Raw genomic sequence first — 17,573 nt, forward strand, 5'->3', positions numbered from 1 at the left:
GATGGCCGAGGGATCAGAGACAGCCAGCGCGGATTTCAATGTCTGCACTGATGATCTGCATGAGGGGACTGAGTCCAGCATCAGCAAATTTGCAGATGACACCAAGCTGGGTGTGATTGTTGATCTGCTGCAGGGTAGGAGGGCTCTGCAGAGGGACCTGGACAGGCTGGATCCAGGGCCCAAACCCAACAAGGTGAGGTTGAACAAGACCAAGTGCCAGGTCCTGCACTTTGGCCACAACAACCCCTGCAGTGCTACAGGCTGGGGACAGAGTGGCTGGACAGCGGCCAGGCAGAAAGGGACCTGGGGGCACTGATGGACAGCAGGCTGGACATGAGCCAGCAGTGTGCCCAGGTAGTCAAGAAGGCCAATGACTCCTGGCCTGGATCAGGAATGGTGTGGCCAGCAAGACTAGTCCTGATCTGCCTCAGCTCTGCACACAGACATTGCTGTTGCAGCTCCAGAGAAGGGAACAAAAGGGGCTCTCCAATGAAATCTCTGCTGGTAGATCCTTTAGTTCATTGAAAGCCACTGAGAGCACAGCTCCTCATTGACAAAGTTTGGGGCCACAACAAGAGACAAAAATAAGAAATGGCACAAACAATGGTTCTATTTTGTGAACAACATTAATAGACTAAAACAATGGTAAGAAACATCAATAACCCCCCCCAAAAAAGGATTTATTCCAGATTACTCATAATATAATGGCTTGAAGAAATTTGCAAGAAGTTTAATGTTTCTGAAAGCATCCAGGCATCAGGGTCCTCACTGCAGCTTTGACCTCCTGGTTCCTCAGGCTGTAGATGAAGGGGTTCAGGACAGGAGGAACCACTGAGTACAGAACCGACAGGGCCAGATCCAGGGATGGGGACGAGATGGAGGGGGGGGCTTCAGGTGGGCAAAAAAGCCAGTGCTGAGGAACAGGGAGACCACAGCCAGGTGAGGGAGGCAGGTGGAAAAGGCTTTGTTCCGTCCCTGCTCAGAGAGGATCCTCAGCACGGCCCTGAAGATCTGCACATAGGAGAAAACAATGAACACAAAACAACCAAAAGCTAAGGAGGCACTAACAGCAAGAAACCCAAGTTCCCTGAGGTAGGATTTGGAGCAGGAGAGCTTGAGGATCTGTGGGATTTCACAGAAGAACTGGCCCAGGGCATTGCCGTGGCACAGGGGCAGGGAAAATGTATTGGCTGTGTGCAGCAGAGCAGTGAGAAAGGCACTGGCCCAGGCAGCTGCTGCCATGTGGGCAGAAGCTCTTCTGCCCAGGAGGGTCCCGTAGTGCAGGGGTTTGCAGATGGACACGTAGCGGTCGTAGCACATGATGGTCAGGAGGAAACACTCTACTGAGATAAACAACATAAAGAAAAACGCTTGTGCAGCACATCCTGTGTAGGAGATGTTCCTGGTGTCCCAGAGGGAATTGTGCATGGCTTTGGGGACAGTGGTGCAGATCATGCCCAGGTCGCTGAGGGCCAGGTTGAGCAGGAAGAAGAACATAGGCGTGTGCAGGTGGTGGCCGCAGGCTACGGCGCTGATGATGAGGCCGTTGCCCAGGAGGGCAGCCAGGGAGATGCCCAGCAAGAGGCAGAAGTGCAGGAGCTGCAGCTGCCGCGTGTCTGCCAATGCCAGCAGGAGGAAGTGGCTGATGGAGGTGCTGTTGGACATTCCTTCACTCTGGGCATGGTGGACTGTCGAAAGAAAACATTGACAAGCTGGGACAGCTTTCCTTGAGTCAATCCTATGCTGTTTTATTAGTAATCCCCTCAAAGCTATTGATATTGTGTTGAAGGAAATTTGTTAAATTTCTTTATTTTTGATTCTGGGTTTCTGTTCCTTTTGAGTTGTTGCTTCAGCAATGCTCTCAGCCTGAACAAAGAGGTGCCAGATGGAAAACAGGACTGCCTGTGCCCCAGAGCAGTCAGATCTGCTGGACCCACACAGGTGCCTTTTGCTCATATCATCTCCCTCTAGTTCAGGGTGCTCTCACTTTAAACATGCTTGAAAAATGTAGTGCACTTTTTGTTGGCTCTAATTTAAAATTCAGCATCTCTAAATTTTTCCACCTTCTCCTATGCAGCTGGTCAGGATGGGATATCCAAGGATTGGTCTGGCTCTCTGCTGCCTCGAGTTGTGCCTACTGGGAGCTGGTTCTCTCTATCCAAGCCTTGTCCCTGCCAGTGCTGCCCGAGCCCAGCCCAGCCCTGGGGGCTCAGCTCTGCCCTCCAGACCCCTCCCAGCACTGGGCACTGCCCAGGGGCATCTCCCTGGCAGCAGGGCCTTGAGGGCAGGCCAGACAAACAGAGATGCTGCAAGCCAAGGTGCTGCTGCTGCTGCCTGTAGGGAGAGGAGGCTGAGGAGGCACTTTGTGAGGGAGATCTGAGGCCCATCTGCTGATGCCCAGGGTGACAGTGCAGGAGTCTCAGTGACACAGCTGAGTGACAAAGCTGACATCCCCTTTCCCTTCCCTTAAGGAGAAAGCTGAGAGCAGCCCTGGCCATGTAGCACCATCTCCACAGCAGGAGGAATCTGCCCTGATGGGGGTGACTCCTTCCACCTCCAATTTCTCCCCCGCAGCACCCATGGGGAGCTGCCAGGCAGGCTGAGAGCTCCCCCTGGCAGGTGGCACATGCCCTGGGCTGGCCAAGAGCCCTGAGGGCTGCAGGAGCTGCTCTGCAGGACAGCCCTGGGCAGCCCTGGCTGCAACCCCAGCTTCACCCCCTGCAGCCATCCCTGGCAGCAGGAGCTGTCCTGCCCTGTCCCTCTGACAGTGCCCAGGGCAGCCCCGCTCTGCAGCACATCCTCCTCGTCCTCCTCCTGCTCTCCTGCTCCTGTGCCACAGAGAAACTGGGAGAGTCCTCCTGACACATGCCCCAGGCTGTGGGGTGTGCTGGCTTCAGGAGATCCCTCCAGGAGCACAGGGGACATTGCCCTGCACCCACACACTCATCAATCACAGGGCTGTGAAGATGTTTCCCCAAGTGAAGTCTCAGCTCAATGTCTTCCCAATCCTGATTGCCTTCAGCCTGTCTCTGCCTGGCTCCTGTCCCCTCAGTGCCTGCAGGCAGAGCCCTCAGCGCTGCTGGGCTGGGAGAGGAGCTGGTCCTGAGAAGAGCTGTTCCTTTAAAGCTAAAACACAGCACAAGGACTTTAATGAGCGTCCTGGGTATTTGGTGTTGTTTACATCAAACTCAGTCCCTGAGAGAGTGTTTAAAAACTTCTCAAGAACTCAAAATTAAATTGAAACTCTGAAGGTTATTGAAGCTTTAACGGGTCCCATTGAGGATGATGACTAGGAAAAGTGTCCCCAGGTTCCAGGAAGAGCAGAACACTGGAGGCAGTGATGACAGCTGGGGACAAACAGGGCAAAGGTGTCTCTGGTGCTGAGCACACCTGGATGTGTTTGAGGAATGCCAAGGGCCAAGGCCTGAGCCCAAGCCCCTGGCCAGGCAGATCCTGACCCTCCCTCCTTGCTCAGGGCTCTTCCCGGGATGGGCACTGGCATGTGGGGATGTGCAATGCCAAGGGCAGGACCATGGGGCGGCCCCTGCCAGGCTGCTGAGCAGGGGCAAGGAGGCAATGAGGCCCCAGCCCTGCAAGGGTCACTTGTCTCCTGCTCCTGCCTCAGGCCCAGGCCCAGCAGCCATGGCCAAAGTGCTGCCCAAGTTGGCTCTGGCAGGGCTGTCTTGCAGCTGCTGCCCATCCCTGTGCCCTGTGCAGCCCAGGCTGTCCCACAGTGTCCCTGCCCTGCACCTCTGTCCCTGCAGGCTGTCGGCATCCCCTGGCTGCCCCACCTGGCTGGGCCCTTCCTTTGCTGACAGCTCTGCCTCCTGCCTGCCTCTGCCTACCCACACAAAGCCTTGGGCTGATACCAAAGGGGTTAATTCCATTTTTACCCTGCCTGTGAACTTTCATCACAGGAACAAGACATGCAGGGGCTGCTTTCCCAGCAAGGATGGGTGGAAGAGGAGAAGAAGACATCTGGCTGAAGTGTGCAGGAACAGAGAAAACAAGGAATGAATCTGGGAACTTCATGTGGGTTTTATGGAAATGGGTGAATTTTAATTCATATTTTACAATGGTATATGAGCAACACACTGGTAGAATTACATGTCCATGTGAGGTTAGGAGTTATCCCGTGTTGGACCTCTGGCGTGAATAAATGATACCCTCTGAAATAGCAAATGAGTGTTCAGGAAACTTATTCTGATATTTTAGAGATTTAGTGACAGTGGCTGCTCAGAGAACCAAGGAGTCAGCTGTGACACTGAGCAAACTCATGGAACAAAGGGTCCATGGTGACACAGCAGAACCACATGGAACCAAAATCCATTTTGGCACCTTGGGGCCACATTGAACCAATGGTCCATTGTGATACTGCAGATCCGAGGAGACCATTGTGACCATGAGAAACCTCTTGGTACCAAGGGGCCATTCTGACACAGCAAGGCCTGGTGGAACCATGGGTCCATTGTGACACTGCAGAACCTCACGGAACCAAGATGACCGTGTTCTACTGTGGAACTTCATGGAACAAAGGGTCCATGGTGACCCTGCAGAACCAAGGAGACTGCTGCTGGCAGTGTGAAAACTCGTGGAACCACAAGTCCATTGTGACACACCAAGGCCTTGTGGAACCAAGGGATCATTCTTAAACTGTGTGGCCTCATGGAACCATGAGCCATTGTGACACAGTGTGGCCACATGGAGCCAAGGGGCTACTGTGACTCTCCGGATCCAAGGGGACCATTGGAACTGAGGAACCTCATGGAACCAAGAGTCCATTGTTCCACTGTGAGGCCCTGTGGGACCAAGGGGAGCACAGTGACATTGTGGGGCCTCATGGAACAATGGAGATTGTTCTGACCCTTTGGGACCCCCTGGAACCCAGGGGCCATTAGAGGATGGCAGGGCCTGGTGGCATCAAGGGGACTGCAGTAAACACTGTGGCTGACCATGGGATGAAGGGTCCATTCTGACACCATGGAACCAAGGATACTGTTGTGACACTGGAGAACTGGGTCTCTGTGCTTTCCTTCCTATGGAAAAGAACCATCCGTTTATCCAGTTGCCCAAGGCCAAAATTTATACTCCTCCTGAAAAATTCCCTTTATGCAAGGGTTCTTCCAGACAAAAGCTGTCAGGACACAGAGCTCTGCCTGGACTTGGCCCCTGGTGGTCACCTCTCATCACAAGGAAGCCCTGAGGAAAATATTTGAAAAGGTTTGACTATTGGAACAACTGTGAGTCTCTCATCCTCTGGAAAATTTAGATACTCTTTTGATCATAAGGGTTTTTTTTCTCATTGTGTATTATGTATGAAATATTTTTTTCAGCTACATAATATTATTCTTCTCCCTCTACCAGTGTTATCTGACACATAACACCTCCTATACATAAGGATGCAGCTCACCTGTACATGCAAACACAAGAAAGAATGTAGCAGAAATGATTTGTCTCTGCTCCCATCTGTCCCATCTCCTCTGGAGCTGGAGGTGCAGCCCCAGCACTTGGCAGGACTCAAGGGCTCACAATCTCAGCTCCCACCCAGAGAACTTGCAGACCCTGGGTGTCGGAGGAAGGAGACCAGGACACCAGTTGGTTCATCATGGCGCGCTTTATTGAAAAAGTATCAAACACTCATACAGCAAATAATAAGCTTATGAATATTCTGTAAGCCAAGCAATCTATTGGTTAAACTATAGCATTAACTCATCCACATTCCTCTGAGACTAGGTTCTCTATCTCTTCTGCCTCACTGTCCATTTCTTTATCATGTTTTGTGAGGATCAAGGACACATTATCTCACACTTGCAAGATTTGGAACTAACTATGGTCTTGTACTTTTCCATTCTCTATCCTGCTACAGAAACAAAAAAGGCCTCTGCCTGTCTCTGCCCTAGTTAGAACATCTTTCCCAAATTAATTCGGCTGTGTCCCTTCTCCTCAAGCCACTCTTTGACAAAACTCTCCATAGATAGATAGATAGATAGACAGATCTCATTACTAAAATCTCTCTTTACTGTCCTGTCTGCTGCTACACACATCAGAACTTGGTAGCCAGTGCCCCGCTCAACTACAATCCTGAGATTGCTCTCCTGTTGCCTCAAAAAAACACACTCTTGGGGAATCTGGAGCATGTAGGTCTTTACGGAATGCAATCAGACCCAGAGCATTGCTGGGAACTGCACTCTTTGTACATCTGTGCTCGGGCAAGTTCTTCTCTTGGACTTGACCACACTGATGGTGCTGAAGTGGCTGGAATCAGAAATGCAGCCCAGCCCCTCCCAGCTCCTGTGATCTCTGAGGAGCAGCTGGAATGCAAGGGCATTGATTTCCTGCTCAATTCCGAAACACAACACACACTGATTCCCTAGGCTGCAAAAAGGCACGAGCACTACTAAGCTCAAAGTGATCTGTAAGGCCATACTGGCTGGCCTGGAACCCCAACAGCTCATTCTGCATCAAGGTCCCTACACAGAATGATGTGTTCTCATGCAAAAACTGTATTCTCCAGAAGTGACACCTTGGAAATTAAAATTCTAGCAGACGCAGTCCCAGTGGGGGGCAGTAGAAGGGCAGAAAATAATGATGAAAAGAGCCTTAGTTGGGAGAAAAAGTAAATGAATAAGCCTCTTCCTCCAACCAAACAAAAAAAAACTCAAGGAAAAAAAGGGGATAAAGTCACTTCCAAAAGTGGCTCAAATATTTGGATGCACTGAGGAGATGCTGAAGGTCCCTCACAAGGCTTCTGTTGTCTAGGCTAAATCTCCCTCAGACACCTCCTCCCTGGCCTTGTGCTGCACCCCTTGCCCAGCTCCCCTGTCCTTCTGTGCACACGCTGCAGCCTCTCCATGACTTTCTGCTTCCCAGGGCCCACAGCTGCACACAGCACTCCAGCTGTGGCCGGGGCGCTGCCCAGCACAGGCCACGCTCACTGCCCTGCTCCTGCTGCCCCACTGCTGCTGGCACAGGCCACCATGCCCTTGGCCTTCTTGGCCCCCTGGCCCCACGCTGCCTCATCTTCAGCTGCTCACAGCCGCCAGCCCTGTGTCCTTTTGGCCCACGCAGCTCCCCAGCTACAAAGGTGCCCATTGCACTTCAGATACAGCAGGCAGCATTACAAGATGGCCTTCCTCTTCCAAGCAACACAAGACAGCAGTCAAGGACTTGCAGCTTCACCCCCAGTCTGTCCTCCAATGCACTTGCCAAAGCTGCAGACTTCAGCGCAAAATGGATCAGCAGAAACTTGTCCCTTTTATGCTGTTTGCAGCTTCTCAAAAGCCAAAAGGCAGTTGGATCAACAGTGACTCTACTAGTGAAGAACGACTCAAGAAAACTGCAGAACACTTCCACAAGCCAAAGATGCCTTTTCAAAAAGGGAAAAGAAAGCAACAAAGCTTTTTGACCCTCCAGCACTACTACGTGTGCCCTTGGCTATAACACAGCAGAAGCCCAGAGATGGAGCTTCCTTGAGCCAACCAGCCAGAAGCTGAGCTGGAGCCCCCAGCTCTGCAGTGCCCCAACAGGACAGGTCAAAGGCCAATTTCTAGCTGTCACTGCCTGCAGGAATTGGCTACGTCCTGCCGGACTCCAGCACTCAGCATCCTTGGCCAGACACAGCAAGTGCTGGCTGCCCAGAAAACTTGCACCTCTGCCTTGCACTATAGTCAGCACCCCCCACAACAGGCACTTACTCTCTTGGAATGATGAGCAGGCCGTGGTGCAACCATGGCTGGACAAAGGCGGTGGTTGTCTTTCTCGTTTTCCTCCTCTCTGGCTTCTTCAGCAATAGTGGAGAGAGCCAGGGGAAAGACGGCTCTTGCTCTTGTCACCCATGGCAAGAGAGAGTCATAGGGGACAGGCTGTTACCTGGTGCTCATAACCCCATTTCTTCTCGCATCTACAGCCATATCTTCTAAGGAGAGTTCATCTACATTGTTAACAATGGTATTCTATGTCACTCCAATCTCTACCTATGTGCAAAAAGAGTCAAATAGTAGATTGAGAAGGAAACACCATATACAGCAAAAAGCGCAGGAGCAAGATGGTGAATCATTATAGCACTGCTCTGCAAGTTTGCAGGATGTGCTGCAACACCAGAAGAAACAAGGCTTTTGTAAGTGTGCAAGTACCCACCAAAAAATGCCTCAAGCTCGAGGATGCTCCTGCACTGAGCAAGGCCTAGGGCTGCTCTGACACTCAGGCCTTCCATGCACCAAGGCAACCTTCTGATGTCACTATGACAGGGTGGCAACCATGCCCTGACATCACAAAGCAAACGCTCCATGTTGGTCAGTGAATTTATGCATAGCAATAACCAGCCTTTCCTACTGCAAACACAAAAGAGCCTGGGGAGTTCTTCTCTGTCACAAGGAGCACAAATTCCCTTCATGGGCCAAACCCTGTTTTTCAAGGGATCCAAGAGTAACTCCAAGAGTGCCCCAAGCACCTACAGCCTGTACCCCAGCTGAGCACTCAGATGGGACAAAAGCAAAGGAAACCAGACCAAGAAAATGGCCAAAAGCATTGCCCACCTGAGAAATGACCCACCCTTTAATATTTTAAAGATTTAGTAAACCCTTAGAAAGGACTGAATAAGGAAAGATTGCAACACTGAGAGTCTCCATGACTAGCAGCCACATGCTCGTCTACAAAAGGGATGCTCTGCCTTTTATACCCTTAGCCCCTCCCAATGTTTTGTCAGTCAACTCTTTCTCTGCCGTCCATTGGTGGAGATTACTTTCTTGCATCCTGACTGGAGGTCAGGTGTTGTTACACCCTGTCTGCTGGTCACAAGCCAGCCCTCCCAAAATGCTCTGACTCCCAAGGCTATTACAAGGGGGAGGGGAAAGAGGACTATGGGAGGACATATTACAATAACAGCACTTTACATTTGGATATAATATCTCTCCACATAATAGCTATCTCTTAATTGTGAGAACCTACTATTACATTACTCACCTATAATGCACAGAACCAGGAGAGAAGGCACTGTTGGCATAACAGCTGAAATCATCCCTAACAAATCTCCCCACATATTTGCACATTTATTGGACATGCCCAGGACTCCTGTGGATGTGCATCTCTGCCTTTCTTCCACTTTGGAAGCAGTCAAACTGGCAACTTGTGGGGAAACCAAGGGCTTTTTGGGGGCTGTATTGCTCTGCACACACCCAGGCCACCTGTGTCACAGAGCTTTGGTGCCTAAAAGGATAAACCAGCTGGAAAAGGTTTCATTTTGACCTTTTTTACCTGCTAACAGAAGTTGCAAAAATCAAAGTTTCCAAGCAGGACCTGATCCCTGCTGCCAGCTCTGGGCTAGAAAGGAGGCATTACTTTGTTTCAGTGGTGGGTTCATAGGGAATCACTTCCCTAAGCCCTGCACACACAGCAATCCCACCTACCCGTTTGTATCCATGGAATTAAGACATATTCAATACTTTGCTGAAACTCATAGGCTAAACATTACCTCCAATTTATTGACATATTTCAGTCACTTCTCAGAATTTACTGACATAAGAATAGGAGTGTCCTGTAGGTCCCTGCTGGTCATTGACACAGGTTCAGGAGGAGATCCATGCACAAAAGGACCTAAGACACAACTGAGCTTGCAAAAATTTATTCCATTAGTTGCAGTAGCAAACAATACATACCAACCCCTGGATTCCCAAAAATCTGCTGAGCAGGAGAAGGAGTTGGAGCGTGGTGCTCGGCAGCAGCGGCAGGTAGCAGGTAGGCAGTGCACTTCCAGGACGTCGCCTGGATCAAAACGCTATGCATCTCATCCTTCTCACCCTTCCAGCTCAGAACCAGGCCTTGTATCTCCTGCTAAGGATGTGGAATTTTCCCAGTTACAGCATCAGCTCACATATGGCTGGTGTGTGAGAGGATGGCTAAGGATGACTCCATGACTCTGGCACCAAGGGCTCCGTTGTTCTCCTTTCACAGCTTGACTGCCCACCGATTGACCAATACATTATTTTTCTTTCAAGGGTCAAGGTCCCACCTGTTATACAAGACATTTTTCTTCACTGTCTTGTCAACCTGCTCAAACAGGGATCAAATACGGCAGGGCTTCGGGCACGACTCTGGTTCCTGACACAGTCATTTGGGAAATATTCCCATTACTCAAATTCTCCTTTGGTGGTCAAGAGCCTCCTAAAAACACTTTCTTCCCTTTGAATGCATTCCAGCTACCTTCTTAGCAGGAGCACTCCTTATTCTCAAGGCCAAGATCGCCACTTGCACACAATAAGCACTGCAGTGGGGGAATACAGGCTTCAGCACTCCTGTTAAAGCTAAAAGAATTCACAAGACTAAGTCCTGTTTGTTACACGCCTCTCCTTCCTATTCTGGGAATCAATCACAAACGTGTCATCAATACACCCTGCAAGTGCTCTTGCTGAGTGAAGCCACATTGCTGTGTCAATAAAAGCAGCTGGGACTCAGTTTCTTCATGCAGGGAGAGCCAGTTCTTTATTCACATAACTCGTTTTTATACTGTTTTCACAGACTCGTGTTCAACTTCATTTGGCTGGTAGTTTCCTTGCCACACAATTTATTGCTTAGAAGGTGTATTAGTGTGTACATGTTAAGACTCTCTCTTTTTAAGACTCACTCTTACTCGGGTGATTACATTTTTCTTTCATGGATGCTCATGGGACTGATTTCTTGTTTATTAGAGATGCAAACAGTTTTCTTAGCACAATAGCTTGTTGTGCTAACTGCACTCATGACTATTCCCATGGGAAGTTAGCTGGCTGCACGTAGAAGATGTAACAGGCTAGCTGGGAATTTACCATAGCAAAGCCTGATTTTATAAGGCCATTCTTTTCTAATAAACCTACCTGTGTGCAACACATTATGACTTTCTTTCAGAAATTAATGAAGAAAACACAAATTGCCTACTGAAACCCTTCTGCCCCCTTCCAAATCAGTTCACTCCTCAAGCACAAGCCTCAGGCACATCCCCGACTGCCTCTCTCCCAGCAGCTCAGAGCTGCATTACACAGCACTTTCTGCGCACCAGAGAGCACAAAGCAGGCTGGCCTGGTGGCCTGAATATTTCTGCCAAACACTCTGCATCTCACACCTTTGCTCTGGCTCAGTGCAGAACTGCAGGATTGCAGGCGCTTCCTCCCAGAGCTGCGTGAGGCGCTGGCTCCTGCAGATGGGCCCTGCCAAGCTGTCCCTGCCTCATGCTGGCCTCGCTTCCCCTGGCACAAGTGCCGGGCCTGAAGGAGCTGCCCTGTGCTCCAGCCTGCCGAGCAGCCCGGCGCCCTGCCCCGGTGCCCAGAGTGCTGCACACACTGCTGGCCTTTGCCAGGAGCTGCAGGGCAGCCGGCAGAAGAGGAGGAATCCTCAGCCAGCCCAGTGGCCCTCGGCTGCCCTTGGCCTTTCCCTGCTCCTGGGCACACTGCAGACGGCCAATGCCTCCAGGCCAGGCTGTGCCCAGCACAGCTGCGCTTCCCCTCGGCAGCAGCCAGCTGCCACCTGGGCTCTGAGAGCGGAGGATTCGCCCGCTCCCGGGAAGAGGCACCCAGGGCCCGGCTGCTGCCTCTTGCAGCTCCAAGGGCCTCCTCCCAGCCTGCCTCTGCCGGGGCTCAGGCTGCTCCGGCCTCTGCCAGGGCTCTGCTGGGGCTCCAGCCCGGGCAAGGCCGGGCCTGCTCTCACCTCACAGGCACTGACAGCTCTGCACCACAGGAGACCTTCCCAAGCACCCTCTCGCATCTTTCTGCTTTCTCACTTGAGCAAGGCTCTCCTCCAGCCAAAGAGATTATTGCATTTAGGGAGCCCCAATGCTCTCCAGTCACAGCTGAAGGCCTACGTCTGCATAAGATGTTTGGACTGCCCCATTCTTCCTGTGCTTTTGCCTTTAAATGCCATTGCCCTTTCTGCCTCAAATAGAAGTACCAAAGATTGCCAAAAACAGACCAGTGGGCCATATTCCGAAGGCAGTCTGGTCTGGAGAGGATGAATGAAGAAGATACTTCCCCACTTTCACACCATGCCAAAGACACCATTTCACTTTCCACCTTTAAGAAACAACAGACAATTCAGAAGGAATTCTCAAGTTCATTTGCAGAGTGAAAAGGAAGGGAATCTTCAAGGTGAGTTGTGGTTTCAGAAACTTTATTGATTTTCAATCCTACTCTGCAGTCCTATTAGACAATCCTACTCTAACCCTAACCCTTACCTTAACCCTTATCCTTATCCTTATCCTAATCGAATCCTTATCCTATAGTCCTAACTTACAATCCTACTCTAAACCTGTTAAGGAATAAATGTTCCTGATGTGATTGTCACATTCTTGTCTCCTTCCTCTTCTTCACTGAAACAATCAGTGGTACCAGGCTGGATGCAGGCTCAGCAAATCTTACAAATGGATGCTGCCAAAAGGGAAAAAAACCAGATCAACAAAAAACAATGAACCATGACCTTCCAAGCTCAGTGCTTCACAGGATTCCTCCTGCTCCTAGAAGGAAACAGGAAGAGGAACAATGGGACCGTCTACACCTCCATCTTTATGTGCAGACTTTGCCATCACAGGCAAACCTGGCCCAGAATCCCACTCATCCATTTATACAGGTGTCTTCATCTTGCTGAGATTTTAGCACTACCAGTGCTTTAGAATTGGTGCTTTCTGTCCTTGGAGTTCGTCTTTTCAGGAAACTCCAAAGCCTCTCATTGGTCTCTCTCTTTGTACGACAGGCACTGTGCTGATTGCCACAGACACAGAAAGCAGTGTCTGTCTTTCTATGCCCTGCCCCTCGTGTGCTGGTTGGCACCTTCCTTCCCAGCAGGGCCAGCCCAGTGGCACTGGGCCCTGCAGTTCCCTCTCTGCCACACAGCCTGGCAGTAACCCTGGCACAGAAACCTCTAAGGGTGGGCTGGGGGGCACAAACCAGGGCCCCTCAGAGGCTCACAGTGAGCCCCCCACAGCCCCTCCTGCCCACAGCCAAATCTCAGACCCCTAGGCTGGGACTGGCTTCCTTGGGCTCCTCCACCACCATTTCATGTCTCTCTACCCTGCATTGCTCTACTTCAATTCTTTTGCCATTACATAAAACTGAACACCCCACCAAATTACAAAAGAAGGTGACAGAAACAGCCAGAGGACCTCTCTGACTCAGGAAATGCAGAGAGAGTGGGGTTACTCAGTTTTGTCAAGAACAGGGCCCGGGGAGACTTTATTGCCACTTTCCAAAACTTCAGAGTGGCTTTGAGGAAAGTGGAGGACATCTTTTTTAACAGGGCCAGTTACAATAGGATGTGGGTGAATATATTTTAACACAAATAGTATCTAATCAGAACTTGTTTACTCGGAGCATGGTGTGACCCTGGCACAGGTTGCCCCAAGAGCTTGTAGGTGCCCAATCCTTGCAACCATTCCGGCTCCGGTGGCAAAGGGCTCTGAGAAACTCGATGTCTTTAAAGATGTCCCTGCTCATTGCAGGACACTTGCACCACAGGACCTTTACAGGACCTTGCCAGCCCAGCCCAGTCTGGGATTCCTCACCGTTTTCATTTGAAGAGCAGCAAGAGTGGAGGTGAGGAGGAAGGGGGCTCATCTGCTGCCTTGGCCTTGAGTGGAGGAGGAGCCCATCCCTCAGACCCTGTTTCATCTGCAGCCCCTTCACATTTTACCTGCAGGAGCTCCTTGGCAGACCAGCGCCGCGCCTCATCTCTCTGCAGGCAGCAGCTCAGGAAGTCACGCAGGCAGGATGAAAATAAGTTGGGCTGCTGCAGCTTTTGTCTTCCTCCTGTGGCTATCAGGAGTTGAGGCTGGGGAAAAAGGAGACACGAGGCTCCACCTGCTTCTTTCCCACCTGTAACCGCTCTCCCAGATCCCATTGATTAAGCTCCATGCTGCAGTGGCAGTTTCTGCCCTGGCAAAGACCCAGAGATGACTTTCCTTTACCAACCAAAAACTTAAACCCCGATGCAGCCAAAGCTTTTCCACCATCCTGCAGATCTTGCCTTGGCAGCTGATTTCATATACTGACCTAGTTAGTGGGAACTACATCAGCATAAGCACATTTCCTTCCCTGAGGATTCACACCAGCTTGAGAGGCTTTTTGGAAGAAGGACTTTGCTATACTAACTCTACTGTATCCAAGGGTTAGTACATGAAAAGTATCTCTGCAATGCTTCTTGTCCCTTAAGCACTGCTGCCATAAAACAAAACGAATCAAGCTTTTTGCTTTGTTCTTGAAAAGAATGGGAATTGGAGGGAAAGAAAGGAAATCCACCAGGTATTCCTCAGGTAAGGAAACAAATCTTTGGAATCTCATCTTCAACACAGACACATTAAGATCCATGCACAAAGGTACTGCGATGAAAACACCTGCTTGGGTACACAGGAGCCACCTGCAGCTCTGTTTCTCAGCAGTCTGAAAATTTCTGCTTTCCCTACATGGAAAAGAAAAACCTTTCGTGGTCAAATCAGAAGGAGAGGTTCCATCCCTACGGTCACCCTCTACTCATTTGGCTACTCAAGTCAGTGCATGAATGGTAGGCCCATCCCAGGAAGTGCCAGGAAACAAATGGCAGGTTTTGGCAGGCTCTCCACATCACCAGGCTCTGGCTTGGTGACAGCCAGAATGTGGCTTGGGCTAGGAGAGAAACACGGTCACTGAGTGTTTCAGCAGCACTGCACAAGAAGCAGAAGAGACTTTGTGGCCTTTACACCCTCATGCCCAGGTTCCAGGAATGTTTCCCAGTGAGAAGAAACTGCACAGGGGGTTAAGTTCCTCTCTAAAAACCAGTGCCTTAGCAACTTTCTTGTGTTTGGGCTTCTTTTCTTCATTTCTGGAAATGTAACACCAGTTCTGAGAGGCTTGCCTTGTGGTTTTAGGGGCATCTTCACAGACAGAGAAGTGGGAACAACTTGAAACCCAAAGCAAATGTTGCCTGAGAAGAGCTGGGGAGTGTTTGCCTGTGGTGAGGCTTGAGCTGTCTGGCAATGCCCTTCCATGATGTGCAGAAACTTCCAGCTGCTCCCCAGAACTCAGTCCCTCTGGGCACGCAGGCCTCTGGAAACACCTGAGGATTCCAGCCTTTCTCCTGCTCAAGAGCATCTAACCTAAGCTGAGCTCCTGTTTCTTCAGCAAGGCCAAGGATGCTCACTTCCATGCAGCTGACAGCATCCATGGAGCTCAGCAGATCTTTCTGATACTCCTCAGGCCAAGGAGTTACAGTGTAGATTGGCAAGACATTGGCTGATCATTATCCAGTGTGGCTCATGTGGAACCAAGCCCTAACACGCTGACAAGTCAGGGGGAGAGAGCTCATTCTACTTTTGCAAGATGGTATTTAGAAACCATATAAGACACTGACTGGGAACTATTCAAACCTCAACTTGCAGAATCCATCTCAAATAGACAAAAATAACAATGGCAAGAGGCCTTGGAGTCTCCATAAAAATGCCCACCACTGTCATGATAACTCTGTGCTTGTGGCACTGAAATAGATGGTGACCAAAGAGACTTTGCTATTATCCTCTTTAACCCAAAGGAGAATTTCAAATCCAGAAATGGCAATGCACTCCCCTTGTGTACAAATAATTTATGGGGCTTTCTGTCCTTTTCCCACATCACCAGAGGTGACAAAGAGGGTTTTATCCTGACTCTCAGCTGAGCTCAGCCACTGGCCATGGTGGGGAGCTGGAGCCCTCCCTGTCATTAGAACTGTGCAGGCCAGGGATGGCCCTGCTCCTGTGGTAAAGAAACACAGCACTGGTGTCAATTGCCCATGCTGGGTCCCAGCCCAGGCACCTGCCTGCAAGCTCATCAACTTGTTAAAGTACCAAGAAACAGCCAAGGGTTTGGCAAACAATTCTAACTGCAGTCGGAGAAAAACATCCTAAACTTTTCCAGGCCACCCACATCCATGACTGAACAATGTACAGATGACTTGAAAGCCTGAGAGTTTCAAAGATCCACAGGATTTGGAAAAGATGCTACAGAATGGAAGGGAAGAGCTGTGTTTAAAAAATGAAAAAGCAAGCAGAACTGCTTGAGCATTGCTTAGGTAGTAGGGTTTTTTCTCTTTTTCTTTTTTGCTTACTTTTATTTTTCCTTTTTTTCTTATGTTTTCTATAAAATTGAAACTGGGAAGGTCTAACCTCCATTGCTCAGGATGTTTATCACATGTCTACCCTCTCCACTGAAAAATTCTTGTCCCTCAGAAACAGAGTTCCAACATTGTTCAAAAAACAAGTGGGAAATGTCAGGTGTGGCTGGAGGCCAAACTGGCAGGTTTCTGAACTGGTTAGGTTTCTGAACTGCCCCTTCCCTTTCTGATACAACCAAAGCTACAGCAGATGCTGATGTGTTGCAGGGGCATTTTTAGAAGGGGACCTTGGTGGAAGTGGTGCCAGCAGATGGCAATGGGATTTTGTCCAATGGCACACAGAGCATGGGACAGGTGAGAAAGACAGTGGGATCAGTGAGTATTTGCACCTTACCAAGACAGGAGTTGCATTCCAGGAAGGAACTTCTCGTTCCACCATTTCGATGCCCACGATTCCCAAAGACCATATGTCCACTTTGGGGCCACATGGTTGACCTGTCACCACTTCAGGCGCCAGCCACCCAGCAGCGCCGGCCACGGAGCTCCGTCTGCCCTGCTCAGGGCTGAGCTGAGCAAAGAGGCCAAAGTCAGCTGTGGAGAAAACAACAAACCATGAAAGCCAGCTCCAATTAGAAAACCAAGCAAAAGAATTCCCCACTCTCAGACTAAGAATGTGCTGTTGAATCTCCTGGAGAACTGTCCACGCTCAATTTCCTTGGGGCTTTAGCCAAGGGAGTATGGAATTGGCCACTTCCAAAAAAACCCCAATTTCTCAATGCTGCTCACAGCAGTGGACTTCATTCCCCTGAAGCTTTAGATTGCAGCTCCCTCTGTCTGGAAGGGACACACACAGAGCAAGGCCACTCTTGACTGCTTGTGGTTCCTTCTACCTCTGTGCACGTTGCAACTGTGCCCTCAGCTCGCAGCAGGGGTCCCTGCACTGCCACCAGCACCATTTCTGGGGAGCTGGCAGTCACTCCAAGCAGCCCCACACCCACATCCCTGGAACGCTGCACCTGACCAAGAATATACTGACCCAGCTTGACAGAACCGTCAGTTCTGAGAAGGATGTTTCTGCTCTTCAAATCTTGGTGGATGACGTGGTTTGTATGAAGAAATTGCAGTCCTTGCAGGCACTGAGAGAGAAAACAGAAACAGGAGGGCAAAAATGAGTGATGTGATTTCATCCCACAAGAAAGAAAACAAAGAACCTAAAAGATTCCCTCTCCAGGGGAATGGGGAGTAATGGCAGAACAGTAATGGCCACTGAGAGGAAGAGCTTGCTGCTCCAACACCTGCAGAGCAGGACCTTTCTGAGGAAAGGCACGTCAGCTTTTGAAAGAGCAACAGCACCTGCTGTTGTAGGCTGTCCACTGCCAACCAGCCAGGATGACTCCTGCTGCAGTGGATGTGCTTTTTCCATGCAGAGGACAAAGGAGGGGTTTGAAAAGGAAAAGTCCCTCCCTTTGGTGTGAAGCGGATCACTTTTGGGTGGGAGG

The 17,573-nt window shown here is 50.2% G+C and overlaps 1 protein-coding gene and 1 long non-coding RNA gene across 2 annotated transcripts in view; one reads left to right on the forward strand and one right to left on the reverse strand.

Annotated features, from left to right (window-relative positions):
• LOC141729543 (uncharacterized) overlaps window positions 1-17,573 on the forward strand; it is a 525,531-nt gene that overhangs the window by 35,142 nt on the left and 472,816 nt on the right. The window lies entirely within an intron of this gene.
• LOC141729595 (uncharacterized) lies at window positions 12,272-17,246 on the reverse strand. Its single transcript, XR_012581025.1, has 4 exons — window positions 17,111-17,246; window positions 16,469-16,665; window positions 13,648-13,785; window positions 12,272-12,389 (listed from the first exon to the last, which is right to left on the reverse strand). It is a non-coding gene; the product is annotated as an uncharacterized LOC141729595 (long non-coding RNA).

This window comes from Zonotrichia albicollis, chromosome 7 (assembly GCF_047830755.1).
Source record: "Zonotrichia albicollis isolate bZonAlb1 chromosome 7, bZonAlb1.hap1, whole genome shotgun sequence".
Classification (NCBI taxonomy): Eukaryota; Metazoa; Chordata; class Aves; order Passeriformes; family Passerellidae; genus Zonotrichia; species Zonotrichia albicollis.